We start from the raw sequence: 21933 nt of genomic DNA, 5'->3' as shown, positions 1-21933 counted from the left end.
AGGGTTCTTTTTAACAAACACGAAGTGAGTGTTCCAAGGGCTTTGTTGTTGATAAAAGTGAGGAACCGGGGTTTCCATTTTCAACAGACCCACGTGGCTTTGACACTAAGGGCCCCTTCCCATTCATGCTCCTCCCCCACGCGCCTCCCCTTTACTGTGGAAACTCACTTTCCTCCCTAAGATGCACGCAGATTCCGGGGCACTGTTCAGCCTCCCCCAGATGGTTTTCTACCCCCTCCTGAAATGCCCACAGCGGGAAGAATGCTCTGGCTCCACCAGGACAGGATGCCCAGCGTTTAGAGGTGGGGCTCACCTTGACCTGACACCCCGCTGCTGAGGCTTTCGGAACCTCGCACAGGCATCTGCCAGGCGAGAGGAATGTGTCCTTGTCTTCTGGATCTCAGATGGAATTTCTCATGTTCTGCTAACATCCTCTTTAGCAGGTTTGAGCCACTTTTCCGTCCTAGTGCCTTTTCTGCCCGCCTCCGTGTGTCCATCTTAAAGAGAGGCCGTGAGGTCTGAGCAGAGCACTGCCGGCGGGGTCGGAGCCGAGCAGGTGTCCCTGGTTCTAGAAGCTGGACTCTGTTGAAGTCCCTCAGGTTATGTTAGCCTTTGTGTAGACGCTTTCACAAATCTGCATCCCCGTTGCTTCAAGGTTACCCCTAAAAGGTGTTCACGTTTGCCTGCCCTGTGCTTAGTGGCTGCGTCCTGCCAGCTTTGGGCTATAATCCTCCGTGCCCTTAGGAAGTCTCCTGGCTAACGTCGTCCCAACAAATCAGACTGCAGGTTTTTTTTTTTCTTTTGCTCATGATCTATCATCAGAAGTTGTCACTGCTCTTCCTGGCTTCGGACCACCCACAGTCCCAGTGTAGGGGACACAGTGGGGGCTGTGTCAGTGTCTTGTAGCTGCCACAACAAATGTCCACAAAGTTGGTGGCTTCAAACAGCAGAAACAGAAACGTGCTCTCTCACTGTCCAGAGGGCAGAGGTCCAAAAGCCAGCTCTCAGCAGGGCTGTGTTCCTTCTGAAGGATAAGACCCCTCCTCACCTCTTCCAGCCGCCGCTGGCTCCTGCAGTTCCTTGGCTTGTGGCCACATCTGCCCAGTTTCTGCTCTGTCTTCATGTGGCCTCTTCCTCCTCCTCTCCCCGTGTCCACATCTTCTCCTCTTCTGTCCTCTCTAAGGACACTTGTCACTGGACCGCGGGCCCACCTAGATGAGCCAGGATGAGCTCATCTCAAGAGCATTAACTGAACTACGTCTGCAAAGGCCTCTTCTCCAAATAAGGCCACACTCACTGGTCCCAAGGGTTTCCTCCTGGATACAACTTTTTGGGGCCAACATTCAACCAACTCTAGGTCCCAAGACAAGATGAGCATCTTTATCTTGTCAGAATGCAGGCTGGTAGAGTTCGGGGCTTCCGCGAGGGTTTCCATGAGATTTCATTTTCCTGGAAATGTCTTAGTTCCCCTTTGATCACTTTTTCTGTTGGCTTGTAATCATAGGATGTCATTATAAAGAAACTCAATAATTTAAAAAAAAAACAGATCCTGCAAAAAGGCACATGAAAATGAGAAATGCTGGCCTAAAAGATGTTAGCTTGGGACGTTTTCTAACTATTCCAAATCACTTTTATCCTGAGAGCCATTTTATAAATTCATTAGACAAATCAGAGTTATTATCTTGGACACATCTTTCATTCAAACTGTCCAGACTCCGAGCTTCTTTCTGCATACCTAACTTCATGTGTCTCTTCTATCTCTCCTAGAATTGGACTTTAAATAAAGTGAATGCACTGTTTGCAAAATATTTCCGCGATGAGCCTCCCGCCACCAAATGGTCAAGGCTAAAGACCGGCTAAGAGCTTCTATGATCGCCGGAAGGCTGGCCAGTCTTGAGACGAGAGTTTCTGAGACCATCTTTTCTTTCAGATCTTTTGATTTGTTTCTAGGATATTTTAATAGGTTTCATCAGTGATTTATTTTTTTCCTTTGTACAGTGTTTGAAAAGCCTGTCTGAAAATCTGAGTCTGCAATGTATTTACCGTCTGCTCGGCTTGGAGTGTGTAAATTTCATCTTGAGCTTCAAGAGGACACCTGCCTCCCTTTACGCTGTGGTCACCTCTGGTGCTGGATGAGCATCTGCAAACACACGAGAACACTGGCAGCAGAAGTGACCCTGAGCGCAGACTCGCTCCTGAGCTGAGGCGAGCTTGCCCACTGGGCTGGCAGGGGCCACCACCCCAAGTGACACACCCCAGCTCCACCACAAACTGAGCACTGGGCATGCCTGGTGATGTAAAACCAACAGCAAAAATAAGGGTAGAAATAAGTCCTGGAAACTTCACCATATTCCTACTAAAACATCGTAACCTCTTTGAAAAGGCAGACATTTTCAGATTGGATAAGTCACTCCGCCACACAGTCAACTTTATGACACAAAAGAATCAAAAGGAGAGGATGGAATTATTACAGCATCGACACATTCTCTGCTTTCTGAGCGTAGTTACAGAACCCAGATTAGATCTCAGCAAACGGGATGCCTGCACACGTGTGCGCACACACACACACTATTAAACCATAAGACGCATTCATTTACCATCTTAATATAAAGAAACCCATGAATGTAATTCAGCTTGCCAACACATTAAAGAACAGTCACATCAACAGATACACAAAATTATGTAATATAATTCAACATCCAAATATGAGTTTTTAAAAACTGGCAAATTAGGAGTAAAGGGGAGTGTCCTTAACACGATAAAACCCCAGGCAAATATCAGACTGTTCTGAAATGACTACAGTCAATGTCAAGGCAAAAATTCCCTGCTTATTATTTATTATGTAAAAATACCCACCCCTGGACGAGCTAGCTCAGGGTCAAACAAACCAGCCACTGGAACAAAATCAGGTGCCCAGGAGGAACCCAGGCGTGAGGGGCGCTGGAGCGAGACAGGCTGCCCCGCGCCTCGGGAGCAGGGACGCGCAGTGCTCAGGTGGGGCCGGCATCCTCGCCCCCCCGGCTGACACAGGGACCCTTACCTGACTTTTCATCACACCCAAACATCGTTCAGAGTCGACTATGCACTTAAATATGAGAAAGTGAAACCATTTCAAAGCAAAACAAACCTCTCGCAGCAAATCACGATGGACTATTTTATGACTCAGCACAGGGATCGCTTCTTGACTTGGGCTGAAAAGGCACAAACCACGACTGAAGCAAGTGACTCCAGGTGCCCTCACACTTAAAGGTAAAATATCTGTGAATACAAGCTCTCCTCGACGGCGCAAGGACAGCCTCGCGCCGGGGCCTCGCGCTGACCGGCCCGTCACTGAGGGAGGAGGGCCTCGGGCCACGTGGGGCGCGGCCCCAGTCAGGAGAAAGGGCGCAACGGACGACTGACAGAAAGCCAGCCGACAGCCTGCAGAGCAGGCAGCGCACACGGACACAGTGAGGGGCTCGGCCTCGCTGCAGCGAAGAAAGCACAAACGAAGCCCAGGGACGCCCTTTCTCACGCCCCGCCCCCCAGCGGGGCTCCGCCCACCGCGGGAGGCGTGGCGGGGGGCGGAGAACAGTCCGGCGATTCTGCTGAAAGCCGCTCCCGCCCCAGCGCGCCCGCCCCAACTCCAGCGCCGGGGCACACAGCCAGAACGGTGCTGGCTCCTCCGCGGAAGAAGACACACGCCCCTCAGGCACTGCTTGTAATGACAGTGCGGTGGAAACAGGCTAACGGTCCATGAGTGCAGAGAGAAAGAAAGGATGATCTAGTCACACGGCAGAGGGAACACAGCGCTTAATGAGAACTGGAGCTCCATGTGCCGACATGCATGAACCTCAGACACCCACCGGGGAGTGAAAAGAAGAGGAGGCTGCTGGCTCTAGGGAGCAGGGTGGCTGCATCGTGCAACAGTGTAGAGGCGTCTAAGTCGTGATGCCGTGCAGTGCTGCAAACTGACGTGCATGGAAGATACGCTTAAAAACCACGGGTGATGTGACGGTCCGATTCGTGCTGGCCAGGACCTCTGCGGAGAGAGGGAAGGAGGGAGGGGGAGAGGGAGGGGGACGGAGTAATGGCTTCAAATGGGGAAAAATGGAATAAAGGTCTGGTGTACTGGGTGGACACGTGTGGTTGTGTGGGATCTTAGCACGTGGAGCTGCCCACGTGCTCTGGAAGGCGCTGTTCAGGCTGGACCCCAAATCCCTCCTTCCTGTTGGCTTAGGTAAAGCGAATACTGCAATGTGAGCCCAGAGTCTGAAGGACCCCTCATCCCTTAGTTGCTAACAAAGCCGCTCAAGGCAGAGGGGCCCACATGGTTGGCTGCTAACCCAACAGCCACTCTCAACTCCCTTCTTGCACACCTTCCATTAGGAAGACCCCCCCCCCAAAAAAAAGCTTTCCCAGCCTTCTTTACAACTAGAGATCACTGGAGGGTTCAGAACCAGCCGGGGAGGAAGGCTGCTGGGCACGTCTAGGAGAGGCAGGAGGCGGGGGAAAAATATTTCTCCTGTCTCCTTGGCTAAATTCTGGATGTGATTGTGGAGCCGCAGCAGCCATACTGTGACACTGAAGGGAAGGCCACGAGAATTAGCCCGCAGCAAGTTCCTCAACCAAACCTGGGCTCCCTCCATCCACACATCTTCCGGAAGAGAACTAAGCCTCACAATTGACTGTTTCCATCATGATAAGCCATCCTAATTATTACGTTTTCTTTAGGTAAGGGTAATCTGTTACAAAGGTGCTATGACACCTATGGATTCCAAGTAAACACTGAACAGCTGGAGACCATTGAGGAGCGAATGGGCACCACACCAATAATACATCCCGTTTCCATCGCTCCAGCTCTTTTCCCAGCACAAACTCTAGGGACAGAGGACCTGTCCCCGCCTGGGCCAGGGGCCAACACCAATCTACCGCAGTGGCGGGTCTGGGCTGTTCAGCGCAGTCCTGACCACTGGAGGCTTTGACTCATGGGGGTCAGTTCAAGAGAGGAGTATCTGGATGGACACGCCAAAAACCGTCCCCTGCAGACCAGACTCTGAGACTTTTGCTTTCAGTATTTTGCGAGGCTCCGTACGCCCGTTTCCTTCCCCACCTTGAAGCCTCCCCAGGGACTGACCCTGTGCTCTTCTACAGCAAAGTCAGGGCAGGGGTCACCAGCCTGGAGCTGTGGAGCTGATGGTGATTAATTACAATGAAACAATCAGAAAACTGTTCACAGGATACGAGGTCATCTGTTTTACAGTGACATAACACAAGTCTGCTCCGGAAATCCACTTTAAATCGGTATTTTGCTTCTCTTTCGTTGTTAAGTACTTTTCCCCCTTATCTTTAACCTCGACATTATTGAAACTGCGCCAGGAATCTATTTTAAAAATCTCACTGTGACATTTCCGCAGAAAAGAGACCTGACCGTTTTATAGGTGCTGCAATCATTTGGCAGGAGACAACAATTTTTCTTTCCTCCACAAGTAAATCAACATTCTAGAAAATGCTTGTTTAAAACTCTTTATTCGACTGTCATTTGTAAGTGGGCCAGCACTTCCAATCACCCAGAATGAAGAACGGTGACACTGCAGACAACTTCCATGCTCAGACTTCTTGCAAACTGTCTTTCATCTTGGTCATGCTTCACATTCCATTTCCAAGGTGAGCCGAAGCCTTCACCCAGGTCAGAACCGAGTCTTAAGAGCTGAGGGATACAAAAGATTCCACAAGCTAATGAACACGGTTTAAAAGCTGACTGTGTGTCACTGCAGGCACAAAGCAGACTTTTCCCCAAATGATTGGTATTTTGCTTGTTCTTTTCTCATACTGCCTCTCAAATGACAGAAACAGGGCCTGTTGAGTCCTCCTGTCTGTATCAGAAAACCACAAATGATTGCCCTGCACACAGTGATCATCACGACCTGCCTGGGGGGAGTGACAGTGGGGATGATGGTCGTGCTGGTGTCGCTGCTGCTGGTGACGCTGCTGGTGACAATGCTGGTGGTGATGGTGACAGTGACGTGATGGTGATGATGATGGAGATGGTGCTGGTGATGGTGAAGTTCATGCTGATGATGACAATGGTGGTGATGCTGAAGGTGTCGATAAAACATGTAGCAACCGCACACTCAAGGCGGAATGTTTTTCTAGGTACCGTGCTGGTCACTCTGTTCACATTATGTTCTGTAATCTGCACAAGAGCCACAGGAAGTATGTTCCTCCCCCTCCTGCAATTATTAATGGTAGTAGTAGTAGCTCCTCCGTGAACAGACAGGAAAAGCAGACGCAGTGCATGGGCACACGCGACGCAGTCCACCTGAGGATGTGGACATCACAAAGGCTGTCCCTCACCTTGAGTGCTAGAGAGTTATTACTTTTTAGTCCTAAATGTAGTATTCCTCTGCTTAGGAAGTGGGGGTATCTGACTGGGGTTAGTTATCTTGCAAAAAATGAAGGGGAAAGGGGGGGTCACACCAGCATGGAGGCAGTAAAGTGCAGAACAGGTCATCGCTAAGGAAACAAAAGCATACTTTAAACTTGTCATAAAAAGGCTGGTTACACCAGACATGCCAATCACCGCCTTTTCCCCACATTCAACATGAAACCAACACCCCACGAATGCAGGCTGAGCCCTTGATCTACGCTGGACCCCGCGGAAGGCACGCGGCACACGCTGCATGAAGCAGCGGCCCTGCGTCGTGGAGTGTACTCATGGAAGCAGCACGTCAAAGTCACCCGCGTGGATGAGGCCAAACCTGGGCACTGCAGACCCCACCCCACGCCCATAGCTGCGTGGCCCAGGGCGGCCCCGAACGAGCCACAGCCTGTCTCCCAGGATGGAAAGTGGGAACGGTGAGACTGGAAGAGGCTGGTCACAGAGCTTCGTGGCTGGAGTCCCTGCCCCGGCCAGCTAACGCCACGCACACGCAGGCGGCAGAGCGGGGTGGGGGCGCTTCATGGACAAAGCAGGGAGGAGGGCCCTGGGCCCCGGGAGAGCCGGAGGGCGAGCTTCCCGGCGGCCCATCCGGCGGGCTGTGGGCCTGGCCGCAGACTCGGATGACCTTTAGACCTCCCCGCTCCCTTCTTCCTCAACTAGCTGGGGTGGCTTTCTGTCTTAACCAGATCAATAGCCTGAGAAAAAACTCGGCTACTGCAGATGTGCTGTATAAAAATTCAGTAAATGCATTTTTAAAGTCGAATCCATTTAGTTTCCTTTTTTCTCAGTCATTCTCCTAACTTTGACTGAAAAATGTTCTGCTCTGAAATCTATACTCCACCAGACATGGGAGGAAAAACACCAGGGCCGCCCTCACCCTCAGGCCGGCGGTCTGCCTGGAGGAGATGGACGGAGACAAGGACCAGCGGTAACGTACAGCTTGTGCGCGAGCCCACGGGAACAGAGGGGACAGAGACCCCAGGCACGTGAGTGACCCCCAGGGGGGAGCCGGGCCCAAATGCCCTGGACAGCCAGCCTGACGCCCCCTAAGTGCACACAGGGAGACCACACAGCACTCTCCCAACACAGCAGGAACTCTTTCCAGGTCCACCTTGGATACCAGGCAGCAGTAATCAAGAGGCCATGCCAGGAAGTATTTTAACAAAGTGTGTTTGGCCAATCACGTCACAGATAGGACTAGTCCCCTGGAAGCCCCGCTGGTTCCAGCTCTCTGCTTCAACACCACCTCCTCACAGAGGCGTTTCCTGACAAACCTATGAACAGGGCATCCTCCTCCACCCACGCCTGCACGCTCTGTCCCCTGGCTCCACTTCACCTGCCGCACCTGGCCTGCGTGGGTCACGTTTACAATTCCTCCCTCTCCCCCAGAATGTAAGCCCGCGAACACCAGGCCTCCCGCACCTCGGCACTCTGTCTTCAGCTCCGAGACCCCCCTGGCGCTCAGCAGCCTCTCAACAAATGCCTGTTGAGTCAATAAATGAATCCTGAAGATGTGACTTGTCAGCCGGTGCCGACGTCCAGGTCTCGGCAACAGGAACGGCCAGCACATCCTCACCAGCCACGCAGCAACAGCAAGTACAGAGGACCTACCTCAGTCCCACGGCTCACACAGGTGACGCCCCCGGGCCCGCAGGCCGGCCGGTGAGCAGGGGTGCGGCCCCCTTCCAGTCCGCACACTGAAGCACGTCAGCACCCCGGGCCTCGCCCCAGACCGCCCAAGGCCTCGAGCGGTCCGCAGTAGAGACGGGACTTCACTCCAGGTCTGCTCATTCCAAAACAGGAGCTCGTGGCTTCCCCCTCTCCACCTAAGGAGGGAAGATTTTAATCAGCTTTAACAGATTCTTGTGATTTTTGGCCTGGTTTCCAAGGACTTAATGGCCTCTGTGTCCCCATCCCTTCCTGTAAAAAGGCCACAAGGTTCCAGCTGTCCTACTGGTTCTGGGGACATGTGCCCCAGGGATCTCCAGAGGATGCCCCCATGACTCCCCCAGCAGCATCTGAAATGGCAGTCCCTGGTAAACACGACACTCGCCTGGAGGGGCTGCTTCCATGGGAAATAGATTGAATAGAGGCAGCATTTTGTAGTTGTGTTTTTGTAAAAAAGTGGACTGCATTCTGTGTTAAGATTTGACTGGACTGACACCTCTGCAGGAAGTTTCCCGGCTCCATCGCTGCACCTGACCTCTTTGTATGTTGGGTTTCTGGAATGTTTCCCGGCAACAGACCCCAAAGACCCTAAAGATACAGGAAATGTTATTAAGTCCTTTCCCCCTTGATGCTTGCTAGTTAGGTCCCCATTTTCTCTTTCAAAAAAAAATCTCCTTATTTCAAACAGTTTTTGAAGAACTAACTTCTGAAAAAGCTTTCTGGTTTAGTGTTTGTCTTGAGGGACAGGGAGGCGCCAGTTTTCAGCCTTGGCGGGTCCTCACACACTCCTCCACACCCTGCCGACCTCTGCCCTCGGCCCACGGCCCGCCCTCCCCGGCCCACAGGCGGAGCCCCCTGTGACCCTTGCCCCAGGCCCCCAGGCCGTGGAACTTTTCAGGCTGTGACAGGTTCCTACTCCTCAGCACTCAGTTAGCCTCTGGCTGGCTGAGGTTCTCTCCCCCCGGATCCAGATTTACTCTTCTCCCCGGAGAGCGTGTCGGCGCCGTGGTACTGATGATACGACCATGTATTAGAAGCATTGTTGCCTGAGAAACAGCCAGTGTGTTTTTCCACTGAGCTTTAGGTTTCCATAAAACAGTTTTAACTTGGTCTTCTCCTAGGCCTAAACGCAAAATAAGCGCCCAACTTGCCCTCTGCGTTTCCAGAGTCAGGACAGCAGACTATATACTTCCTCCTTGGTTTTCCGTACCTGGAGCTGGCACGGGAGACGGATCCCCGGGGTGATGGGCGTGACGCTTTGCAACGCTTTCAAATAAACTGACACGCAAATATCGTCCGTGGGGATGTAGAAGGTGCAGCCTCTCCGGAAGGCAGCTGGTAATTTCTTACGAAACTGACCACGCACCTACCATCCACCCCGGCAACTGAGCTCTTGGACATTTTCCCCAGAAAAAAAAGAAAATTCACATGAAACCCTGTGCGTGAAGGTTCATAGCAGCGTTATTTGTGACGCCCTTCAGCGGATGAATGGTTAAGCAGACGCGGTCCCCCCGTGGTGCGGCACATTGGTGCGTGCAGCATTTTTTGATTTTGAACTGAAGGCAACTGAGAAGCAGCAGATACAATAAAAATTCTCTGTCCTCTTTCTATTTGCCTAAAAGCAGGGAATAAATTTGTAAAGGTGCCCCCCAGCCCCCGCCAACCAGGAAGGACAGAAGGTAATTCCCAGGGACGACTCTAGGCCCTTAGGAGCCCTGAGACGGCGGCAGAGGAGTCCACGTAACAAAGCCACTGTACAGACCTTCCCTTCCATCGGTTCCCTTATGTATTCACCTTCCCACAATATTCTGCTGCTAGAAACTCAAGTCCTTTCCCCTTTGTCTTGACACTTCCTGGCAAAGCGTACTGTTCGTTTGTTAAGGTGCTACAGAAGCCCACGTTCTAACCGCCCTATTCGGTCACTCACCACCCAGTACTCCCGTGCGTGCACGCCGCGCACAGGCTGAGGTGCTAGTTTGTTTCTCTCTTGCTAATCTGTCTCTTGTTGGTCTAATTTGCAGGACCCCAGCCCATGAACCCAAGCTGGGTAGAGGAGAGGTCTCCCCTCCATCGGCATCAGGGAAACTAGACAAAGAGCGTGCAGGCACTCTCTGCATTATTATCTCTTACAATTACGCGTGGAGCCACAACTATCTCAGTAAAAGGCACCTACAAACACCCCGAGGAGTCCCTAAAAGGAAACGGCAAATCTTCCTGCCAGACGACAGTTGAGAAGCCAAACCGACGACTGAGTAGAACAGCTCGGTTTTCAGGAACGGCCTGTGCAGTCTTCTAAAGGAGAGCCTCCAGAACTCGCCCTCAGTGGTAAAGACGAGTTTAACCGGAGACGTCAAGTTCTTGGTGGTCCCACTGCTTCTCAGCCCTGCTCTGAGCCAAGCGCTGCTGACGTTAATTCAAATCAGGCGTTAGTGTCTGCTCTGAAGTAAAGCGCTGCCTCTCCCGGCCGCCGTCTGCAGTTCACTGGAAAGTTTAAAGTCAACCCAAAGCGGGGTCTCAGTGGAAGCACAAGCAGGTGGAAACATTCCTTTGATGCCCCTCAAGCCCTGGCAGCCGAGCCACGCACATCTAGCGCTGGCCTGTCTGAGCCCAGGACTGGTCACCGCCCCTTGAGGCTGGACCAGACCGGCACCCAGGCAGCGGTCCTGCTGGGGTGCAGCACGGCCTGTCACGGAGCCTTCCTCCTGGCGAGGCTGCGGGTTCCATTCCCACCTCGTCCACTGGGCGTTCGATGTTGATGATCCAGTTGGAAGTCGATGCTTCGATTGTCTTTGATGTTTTCAAAGGCAGGAAAGACTGTCATCTTTTCGAGTGGCACTCGGCTCTAGGTGAAGAATGTTTCTGATTTCTCGAGTGTCTGTCAGAGGCAATTACACCCTGATTGACCTGTTTGCCATTAAAATGTCTCCTAACACGTGCCCCCACATTGGGAAATGAAGGTCTTGTTTCTGTTCTACTCAAGTCTGTCTGCTTGGAGAGTTCACCAGAGTGCTAAGCTTTGGGGATGAAAAGCACCAGATGGTTGGCGTATTTTGTCTTTCTGCATGGCTGACAATTTTCAAAATCAGTATTTTAAGCCCAACACAGAGAACACAGAATCTTGTCTATCTCAACACAGGTATGATAAACAACCAATTTGCATAGATACGGTGACAGGTGTACACAAAGATCCAAAGACAGAAAAAGATGGGGATCTTGCCCACAAAGAGTTTACAGTCTGATGTACGTGGCAGCGGGGGATGGGGACACCAAAGAGAAATGTCATGACACACAAGGAGTATCGTGGCCGCCGTGTTCCCACAGCCTCGACACTTGGAGGTACCGTCGGGACAGTGATGCACGCAGGAAAGTGACACTCGTCCTAAATATTAATTTGTCACTGACCACTATTCAAGGCAACATCTTCTCCCACATTTGTGTGACTTTCACTGACATCCTTTGCCTGCTTTTCCTCTGGGGCATTTCCTCTTTAATTACTGTTTAATTTTGTATTTTTTTTCTTTTTTTTTTCAGGTGTGCACTCTATTTTTTAAAATTTTTTTTACTGAAGTATAGTCAGTTTACAGTGTTGTGTTAATTTCTGGTGTACAGCTTAGTGATTCAGTTACAAATATTTTCATACTCTTCTTCACTATAGGTCACTACAAGATACCGAATGTAGCTCCCTGTGCTGTACAGTAAGCCTTTGTGGTTTATCTATTTTATATAGTCAGTATCTGCAAATCCTGAACTCCCAATTTATCCCTCCCCATCCCCCTGGTAACCATAAGTTTGATTTCTATGTCTGTTTTTACTGTTTTGCAAATAAGTTCATTTGTGTCATTTTTTTTTTTTAGATTCCACATATAAGTGATATCATATGGTATTTGCCTTTCTCTATTTTGAAACTTTTACATTTTAATTTGTGGAGTAACCAAAATGTACAACGACCTAGAGTTTTAACCTATGTTCACATTCAGATCTAGGAGGACAAGCAACGCTGGTAAATGTTACTGCCACTCCCGCAGTCCCTGGCACGTCCCCCCACCCTGGCCCCGTCCTCGAGGAGTGAGCAGCGCTCTGACAGGTACAGACACCTTCCTCCTTATGATTCTTCTTCTGTTTTTCTGTGTGAACGTATCCATGACATGCAGTATTATTATTAGTTTGTATGTGTGATACTTAACTAAAATAAAGTGTATCAGACTGTATCCATTCTTTAAAACCTCACTTTTTCTCCCATGCCACGTTGTAATGTTGACATTGCTTAGTGCATGCGCACCAGTGATTTTAAGCGCTCCAAAGCAGGGGCGGGCTCACTTTCCCTTAGAGGAACAGAGAGGAGGTATTCCCGGCTTTGCAGGGAGTAACTTCGCAGAGAGCTTGCCGATCATTGCTCTGTCATGTTCCGCTGCAGACTGTGATTTGTATCCACTCCCTTACTGGTCTTTTAAAAAGTGCCCTCAGTATTTTATACTATGAAAAATGCAGTGCTCAGCCTGCACGTACACTGTCTCCTTGTGCACGTGTAAGAACGCCGAGGGTCTGTATCTCGAAGTTACTCGTTAGAATCTCCCCTCCAGTTGTGGGAAGTGAGACGGCAGCCCCGCCTGCAGTCACTCCACGTGAGCAGAAAGACGCACACTGCTGGTTTACGCTCGCCAGCGCGATCAGGGCAAGGGAGAGAGACGTTTTTTAATCCACTGAGGTGTCAGGGGTAATTTATAACCATAGCAACATGGAGATTATGCAGAAGGATCAAACCCTCAATCACTCTTTCAGCGAGAATCTGCAAACGTAAAACTCATGGTTTTCTTCCCTCTGGAAAGTTCTTTATCGCTCTTCCTTTCGAGTAAGAGTGTATCTGGGTACAGACTGCTGGAAACATCATTTCGCAATCGGAAGCTTTCAGTGTTTTTTTCTTCCAGTTTCTTTTGTGTTTGACCAAAAAAGAAAAAAATCTAACAACTAATTGTGATTTCTTTTTAAATCTCTCTGCCCGAGAGTTGCTTTGGAGACTCCCTCGGTCCCCCGGTGCCCTGCTGTCGCAGCGCAGGAGGATGAGTCGGGGCCTGCGGTGTTCACGCTGCTCAGGGCTGCCTGTGCCTCGTCAGCATGTAGCGTTGTGCTTTCACTCTGGAATTTCTGTATTAATACTCTCTGAGCGTTGCTTCTCCTGCCTCTTCTTTATTGTCATAGCTGAAAATCCTCCTAGATACATTTTTGAACCTACTCATTTTACCCTCCTGGGCTCGTAACGTCTGCTGCTTATTTTTCGTCTCTATAAATCCCTGTAGTGCATTCTGGGAAATTGTCCCATTCGGGTGGTTTATAAAGAAGGTGGAAATGAAAGGCCAGTAACAAGGACGAGGGGATGATCAGCGCTAAGGAGTCCCGAGGGCTACACAGTCTTTGAAAGGATGACATACACATTAACTTTAGACTTTGAAAGTTAAATGGCTAATGTTAAAATTTTAACGGTTACCAATAAAGGAATAGAAATAGAAGGCAAAACTTCCAAATCTGATAAAAGGTTAAAAAATAAATAAAAATGAAGACTGTTCCATCACATACAGCACAAGAAGGGGCAGAATCAGTAGGGCCTGATCATCCAAACACACCCCAATGGTTTTAAAACCACAATAAACGAAAACAGATTATACCACTCAGTTAGAAGGGAGAAATTTTCAGATTGGATTCTTAAAATAATCCATCCATATGCTATGTACAAAAGATAAATTTAAAATGTAAGGTCCCAAAAGATTGAAAGCAAAAGGTTTAAAAAAAACCTACACCCTAGAAATGCTAACCAAAACCAGAAGCTAAGGTAGCTGCGTGACGGACACAGTGGGCTTCAGGATAACAGGGATCCTGAGGGAGGGAGAGCTTATTACATCCTGAGAAATGAGATAACTCACCAGAAATGCCCCCCCCCAAATCCTGAACTTGTGTGCACCAGACAAGCGTAGGTTCAGGATGAATTAAAAAAAAAAAACAAACTGACAGAAAACCAAGAAGAGGCCAAATCAGCAGTGTAACAGGAAAGCAACACAGGTTTCAATAAATGATGGGGGGAAGGAGTTGCAGGACACCGGAAGGACACGGACACCTGTCACTCACAGTGCAAACTAGGGGTCGGTGAAGCCAACAAGTGAATGTACCCCGTCCAGGTACCCCGTGTGTATGCTAACACACAAAGCAAGGCCTCACAGACACCAAAACAGCAACAGGGCAAACCCAGAGAGTTTAGATAAGTTCGTGTGAGTCTTCACGGCCAGCAGGAAGAAGAGTTCAGCTAAAAGAGATCGGCAGGATGGTCAGCACAGTGCCTGGTATGTGAGGCTACATGACTGCTGTGCTGTGAATATTATTTGCAAATAGCCCCATTTTATTGATCTTATTTCTCTATGTTTTTCGCTGCCTTTCTTGGCTTTTCAGAATAGGCAAGCAATCCATCCATCAATCGATCAATCAACTGTTGCATGAACTGGAATTTCCACGTTAGTCGAGAGAACGCGTTAGAGGCACAGACGCAGGTCACGCGTTGTCTGTGGTAAGACATCGCTGAGTGAGGAGTGCTTTCCCCGGGAGGGTGCTGGCAGCTGAGTCTCTCCATGCCTCTCCCTCCATCTGCTCCTCCTCCCTGACCTCGTGCCAGAGAGCCCAGAGGGCCGAGAGGCGGCTCAGCAAGAACAGCGTCTGGGCGCCAAGGCTCTGGCTTTCCCCGTGGTGTTCCTGCAGACACGGCTTGTCTTGCCCGTTTTCGGTCTGGAAGGTCCTCACTGTGGTCCCCGAGCACGCATCCTGCCTCCTCCTTGCAGCAGCACTCTGGAGCCGGGCGCCACGCTGCTCTTCCTCCTCCACCCAGGCAGCTGATCCCAAATGTCTGCAGCACCCCCAGATCCTCTCGTCCGAGGGTCCGTGTTTCCCAGGCAGTACTGTGCTTCAGCGTGGGCACTGACAGCAAGCTGCTGAATCTCGCGGAAGTTCATCGGGAGCACCCCTTTCCCCACCTCGAGGCTCTGTACCTCCGTCTGGAGATACTGGGCTGTGGTCCAGCCCTCGGTCTTCTGCAAGGTTGTCCCGCGTGCACCGCGTCCTGCAGGGAGTTCTCGGCCGAGTGGCGGGCGGAGACCGCCTCCCTAGCACTGCTGGAGGCTTTCCTGCGGCAGGTGTCCCTGCTCCTTCCGGTAGGAATTTGCTGAGAGGCACAAGAGGACTACCTTCAACTCCCCATGTCATCAGGGGCCTCTCTGTCATTTTAGGATTAGATCCGAAAGGGGGCTCTAAAGCCAGGCAAGGAGACAAATCCAGATGATCCTTACACCCATCATTTTGGTATTTTTGGTTTAAATAATGTAAACATCATGTTGCTAAAAAGTAATCAACAAAGGTCTCTGAATACCATGGAGATGGTTTCTGGCAGCAAAAAACTACATTAGTTTTCCATTTCTATAAACTGAATGCTCATTTAGAAGAAAAATGAAGTGTTTACTCTGAAACTACGTGTCATTAGGCAGATATTTTTGGACATTTGAGTCTGAAATATGTTTGTAAGGATTCTGTACCCAGACATAAACCCATATGGTGCAATGGTTATTTGCTTTTGGTGTGCCAATTTTGCAAGAGTTTTGCGTCTTCCTTTTCCCTTGATTTTGGAGTGAAGACTTGGGAGAGTGCAAGGAAGTTCTCCATACAATTAAGAAATTCTCCATAAAATTAAAAAACTCACATAATTAAATAGTAAACGTAACAGTGTGTAAGTGCCAGCTGTATTCTGAACAGACATAAGGCCATGGCTTCCACCTGGGCAGCTCTGCCACAGGGGGACACCCGGTGATGTCCAGAGACATTTCCGATTGCCACAGCAGGGTGGGGGGAACTCCTGTCATCTCGTGTAGAGAGACCAGGCAGCTGCTAAGCATTCTACAACGCACAGACCAGCTCCGAACAGCAGTCATCCCGCCCCCAGGTTAGACAATTATAAACACCACTGAGGCTGAGGACTCTGGGACAAGGAACAGCTGATCTGATTAGGTTTTCAGAGACGCAAAAAATATAATTCTAGAGAAACCATGTTCTTCCTTCCCCAGGGGAAGGTATATGACTTTTCATTCATACATGTTGCTGCAAGACAGATCCCCAGCCTAAGGCATGTCTTAACATTGTGCACAGTGAGAACGATTGGTCTGGCATTTGCAGAGCAGCTATGGGTCGTGAAAAGAACACTGGATTAGGTGAAAATGTCTAGGTTCCAGCCAGCATGGCTACCTGGCTGTGGGGAGAATTATTTTGTCTCTTTGAGCTTCAGATTTGTCATCTATGAAGGAGTTAATGGCACTGACCAGACAGAACCATGTGGAGGGAAAGCAAGGCCACAGCCGTGAGAGCACCGTGCACTCTGGAAATGCACATGACTTCAGGGGTGATTTTTGGTTCATGATGTTTCATATACATCCTGTTCAGCCACAGGTGTTTCTTCAAATTCATTTTTTTAAGTGCAGCTTTTTTCTTTTCTAATGGCAAACCAACATAAAAAAAGGCACAGTGTGAACAACCTGTGTTCTCTCCTGGGTACTGTTATCCTGTCTTTATTTACCCGTATTTGTTTTTCCTTCTCGGTTTCCCCAATTCACCTGCTGCTACTGAAAAGCAATTGAAATCAGACCAAAAAAGAATCACTCACCAACCTGGCCCTGCTGTAATCAAACCCTATGAATGGCTCCATCAGTCAAATCAAAGCCAGGAAGGCGCACGGTGCAATCAGAAGGCAGGCAAAGTTGAAGAAGGGGGTTACCGCCTAAATCACTGAAATTGCGAGGGCACATTCTTTCCTCTCAGAAGCAAAAGCGAGAATTAATATTTTAAATGGTAAACAGGAAAAGAAAGAAAGAGGACCAAGGAACAATGAGAATGGACTTTTAAAGTCTTACCCAGATATGGGCATCGGGGAAGCCAGGGGCACCAGCCACCGTGTTAAAAGATCAGGGTTTCTTCGTCTGGTGTTTCTGTATCCCTTCTCCCTCAAGACAGCAAACGATGTCTCCTGCAACAAAGGGGAAAACACGTGTTTAGCAGGCCAGTGTGGGGACGTTTTGGAGCCATTCACCCGTGCAGCTCTCACAATGGCACTGAAGGGTAGATTTCTGTCCCCATTTCATGGATGGGGACACCAAGGTTTAGAGAGATTAAGTGCCCTGCTCAAGGCCCCCAAAGGGCTGCTGAGGCTGGAACCCACACCCCTCCGACCCTCTGACACAGGACACTCCAACCACGCAGTGGCCTTCGCACCGGGACCGAAGGGTTCATACGCCCCCAACACTTATCAATGTGGAAATAATGTGGCACTTCCCTTTCCAGCTCAGAATGCCTTTTTATTCATTCCTGGTCCCATCCATTAAACTAACAGGAAGGGCAATGGAACAGGCCTTGATTGCTCTAAGGCCTCTGTGAGGCCCCCAACTCCCCCAGACATCACATTTTTAGACTATTTAATTTTGGCTTCATTTTCACCTGTAGTCTTAGCATCTGACTCTCTCTTTGACGATCGCTTTCCCAGGGAAAGCCATGATTGCAGTCTGGGTTATAGCGACACGAGCCAGAGTCGACGAAGGCTCACCACGTGCCAAGCCCTAGACAGACGTCGCCTCACCCCACGTTCAGAACAGTCGCGGGGTGGTCTCGGGCTCCTTGCTGCCTGAGCCAGGGCTGGGGCCCCCAGACTTAGAGCGGCTGTCAGACCTGGATGGCCAGGTCCCAGGTCTACAAGCTGCTTGCGTCTCCACACAGCTCCCGGCTTCCGGAGAGGCGTTCTCACGGGGTGTCTCGCCGAGAAGCACCAGGCTGTGTGGGGAGCCCAGCGATGGCCCTGGAAGGAGCCCCTGTCCCTCATCTCACAGCCGCCTAGTTCACTGCTCACCCAGCAGGACCACGGACCCCTGAGGCCAAGCCCTGGTGAGACCCGACCACAGGGTCCTCCTGGCCTGGCCACCACCCCGGGGGTCAGCCTCCAACCCACAAGTAAACGACTTGAGTCCACTCTTCGGCTTCCTTCTTTCCTTCTCTTTGCTTCAAGGAAATCACTATGTTTTTCGAGTTAGAGCAGAAATGTGGAGGTCGGGAGACTTGGGGTTGGAAAATGGGTGTGACCAGAAAGCCACACAAGTCCCCAAGCCGAGGCTATGCCTGGCACAGGTGGAAGTGGCTTTGAGGTTGTCACTCGCGGGCTGAGTTGTTGGAGGGTCGGTGCGTCCTTTCTCGGCCATCGAGGTGCCAAACGCCCCTTTGGCTGTCATTTGGACTATTCTCTCGGGGACCTCATGCTTCAGGGAGGGGGTGAAACCATCGTGACACCTTGCGCTGACCCTGAAGTCCTCATCTGACCTGTGGGAGGGGGTGTCGTAGATCCCAGGGCGAAAAACTGACAGTAAGAGAAGGGCGCGCAGAGCCGGCGGCCGTGACCGGTCCACGCGCACTCCTTCCTTCACGAGGCCGGAGTCTGCTTTAAGAAGAGAGGTGACAGCAGTGCCCGCAGCGGCGCTGTCCGCCCTCCGGGACCTTGGCGCTCTCAGCTGCCTCCCGTGCCTGTCATGACCGCGGTTTCTTCTGGTGTATTTAGATAAAACCCTATATGCTAGTTAATTGGGATGATTAAAGAAATCAGGCTGCCTCTGTCCACCCTGCTGCTTCAGACAGGAATTCACCAGGCGTGGAGAAGGGATGTTTTGCCTCATTCTATCGGCGGCCAGATAATGCCCCGATTTTCACAACTGTGGTCAAGCTAAAGGCTGAAGAATTGCACTTCAGGCGTGAAATAGAGGCTGTGTTGTTTAACACCGTCCACGGGAAAATTGCGTAAACGCATTAGGGCAGGCAATTTGGGGCACGTTTGTACAAGCTCGGGCGTGGGGCGACTTTCACAGGGGGAGAGTCTGAGCAGGTAACCCAGCCCGCACCGCCAAACCGTGCGGGCTCTGCCAGTCTCCGCACACACCGGGGTTCGGCCACTGCATTGGGGTTTTGTCCTCTGCGCACAGAGGCTCTGTATGGCCAGTGTCGCCTGGACCAGAAGTCGTGGTGATGGGCTGCCCCTCCTGTGCACCCAGCTCCGCACGTATTATCTTAAAACTGCAGGTTTGAAAGCAGAGGCTCAGAGACACAGGCTGCCCTTCTGACGTCACACAGTCCAGCAAGCGGCTGAGCTGCCTGCCTTAACGCAGGCTCTTTCTCCCAAGCAGCACTGACCGCTGACCGCTCAGGCTCTGCTGTCAGACGGTCTGGAACAAATCCTGCTTCTGTCACTGATGAGTTGAAGAACTGTGGACACCTACTGAACCTCCGCACCTCAGCTTCTCTTCCTGCTGGGGGAAAACCACCCCAACCTCATAGGGCTGCCGTCCACACCGAGAGATGGTGTGATGTCGCCAACTCCATGCTCCTTCTCTCCCGGCATCCTCTCCTTCCTGAGTCTCCCTGCCCTTGCGGGACATCAGGAAGAGACAGGGAGCACTTGCCGTGGGATCTGACTGCTCAAAGGGGCAGGATTCAGAGACCATGGCCCACTTATGGCCAGATAAATGGGGACCCTGTGGATGGCCGTGGGGTGACCACGGGCTGCAGCCCAACCTCCACGGTGCTGCTCTGCGCCCTGGCTCCTGTTGCCTGCGGGAAAGTCTGGACCAAGGGAAAGCACAGAGTCTTCAAGATCTTCCAAAGAAGGTCCAAGAACTAGGACTGAATTTCTCAAAATGGCAGGACCTCTGCCCTTCTCCACAGCTTTTGGGGTCTTTCGGCCATGGAAAACGAGCTTGCCTTGGGGAGCCTGGTCTGTGCACCCCGCGGATGGGCAGACAGCCTAGAGGCGCATCACCACGGACAGGCCGACTCAAGGGCACCACCCAGGGCCCGCCCCCACCTCCGCAATGGATTCCTCAGAGGGCTGAGCCGCCGCGGACGGCGACTTGGCGCAGTGCTTCTCTGCGGATCGTAGGTAAGGAGGTAAGAACGCCTAGCCCCAGCTTTTCAACCAACCGGCGGGATGGCCTCCCGAGTCCCGGGCTCCGTGACCGCCGGCGGCTCCCAGCCTGAGATGAGCAGTTTCGACTGTAACACAGGCACCCGGGTCCGCCCGCACTGTCCGCTGGCTGCACGCTTCCTGCACACAGCACGTCCCGGGCCTCCCATCGCCAGTCCCCTCGAGCGGCGGACATCCCACTTTGCGGAAGGTTAACAGCTGCTCAATAAATATTTGCTTTTCTTTTCATAATAGTGATAATTACTTTTATGACACAAAAGGAGGATTTGGGGCAGCTTAATGCATAGAGGAAAATGTGTAATGATTTTTAGCCAGTGAGGTGATCACTCAAGTACTCACCAGGAGACGGTCACTATGTTAAATGTCCTTCTTCAGGTTGTATCTGTCAGGAGTTAACCCAGCAAGTGGTGTTTTATGTTGTATAGAAGTCAACTCGCTGTAACCCCGCGTCCGTCCTGGTAATGGTGTCTCGACCTGGGTACTGACGGCCAGACGGTCACCTCCTGTGAGGTGCAGACTTGGGCACTGTGGGATGTCTGGCAGTGCCCCGGCCTCCGTCCACTAAATGCCAACAGCAACAGCCAAAAATGTCCCCAGGCGCTGTCAAACATCCCCCGGCAGGGTAAACGTTCCCCTGAGAACCACTGCCTGGCATCAATTACCACAAATCTGGAAGGAACGAAGTCCGAATGCTACGATAGACTCTGGGTTTTATTTTTAAGTTTTTAATTGTTTTTTTATCCCAACAAAGAGATATTATCAAAATGTCTATAAACAACTTCTTAAAAACTCTTGCTTTCTTCTCATTCAGTCTGTTTCCTCTGAATGTGACTTCCCTGGCATTCATGGGCACTTGGTCAGGACGGAAGGGGTACTTAACTGAGGCCATCAAATCCTTCGTGAACTGCGGACGACACCTTTGCTTCAAGGGTGGTGTCACGCCAGCTGGTCTCATCTCAGGGAAGGAAGGCAGATGTTGTCCCTGACTGAACTTGAGGAAGAAAGAAAACATGGGATTTGATTTTGTGCACAGAGTGGGTGCAGCGCAGACCACCCAGCCTCTGCCAGGGAAGAGCTGCTCTCCTAGGAAGGAGAGGAGGTGTCTGCTGCAGGCAGAGCAGCAGGATAGAAAAAAATGGTGCTGCCCGAGCAGATGGCTGGGGACATCTTTTCCTGCTTCAGTGCTTTCCCAGGCGTGCATCTGTGGCCACCTGCATGACCCCAGTCCTCCCCTCGGCCCCACTAACACAGATTAGGCACAACTGACAAGATGGAAATGTAGTCACTCCCCCTGCCTGCCACTGAACGCTTACCTACGCCCGGAAAGTGCTTAACGGGTTCAGAAGGAAACGGTACAATCCTGAATCTGTTGTTCATCTGTTGCACAAAACCCAGCAACTGCCAAGGTTCCAAAGTGCCAAGAAATCTGGCGGATGAGGAAAGACGAATTCTTCAACAGGAGCGCCTACACCGGCGCACCCGGCTCATTCTCTCCCGCTGACCTCGTCTGTGTGTGTGTGACATTTTCTCTGCAGCTGCGTCCAGGGCCCGTCACTGGTAGGGGACACACTGGACGAGGCTCTGTGTCGGCAGAAATAAGGCAGCTCAACCTGGGGGGGGGGGGACTCGAAGCTTCTCCCCACTGATGAGAAATGCGCTGCAGACGGCGAACGGCTAAGGCGCCCTGGCGCCCACACGGTCCCGAGAGCCCGGGAGCGATGCTTGCGGCATGAGTGCACAGGTCAAAGACTGAACGCGTTAACCAGCAGATCTCCTGTAGTGCTCAATGAAATCCATCTTATAAAAATAATGA

At 51.1% G+C, this 21933-nt stretch overlaps 2 long non-coding RNA genes across 10 annotated transcripts in view; both read right to left on the bottom strand.

Moving 5' to 3' along the window:
- The window catches only part of LOC140687484 (uncharacterized), a 388836-nt gene that overhangs the window by 52087 nt on the left and 314816 nt on the right, over positions 1 to 21933 (bottom strand). For 6 of the 9 annotated variants that reach the window (XR_012061880.1, XR_012061875.1, XR_012061877.1 and 3 more), the window contains 3 exons: positions 17020 to 17132; positions 8033 to 8247; positions 5490 to 5689 (listed from right to left, as the gene is read on the bottom strand). This is a non-coding gene — a long non-coding RNA (uncharacterized lncRNA). Of the gene's footprint in view, positions 1 to 5489; positions 5690 to 8032; positions 8248 to 17019; positions 17133 to 21933 lie in introns of those variants that run through there. The other 3 variants (XR_012061878.1, XR_012061879.1, XR_012061874.1) reach the window with 1 other exon arrangement.
- On the bottom strand, positions 20824 to 21736 carry LOC140687485 (uncharacterized). The gene is made up of 2 exons (XR_012061882.1): positions 21434 to 21736; positions 20824 to 21111 (listed from the first exon to the last, which is right to left on the bottom strand). It is a non-coding gene; the product is annotated as an uncharacterized lncRNA (long non-coding RNA).

The sequence above is a fragment of the Vicugna pacos genome, chromosome 19 (genome assembly GCF_048564905.1).
Source record: "Vicugna pacos chromosome 19, VicPac4, whole genome shotgun sequence".
Lineage (NCBI taxonomy): Eukaryota > Metazoa > Chordata > Mammalia > Artiodactyla > Camelidae > Vicugna > Vicugna pacos.
Note: the sequence above shows the minus strand (reverse complement) of the source record. Positions and strands in the feature narration are given on the sequence as shown.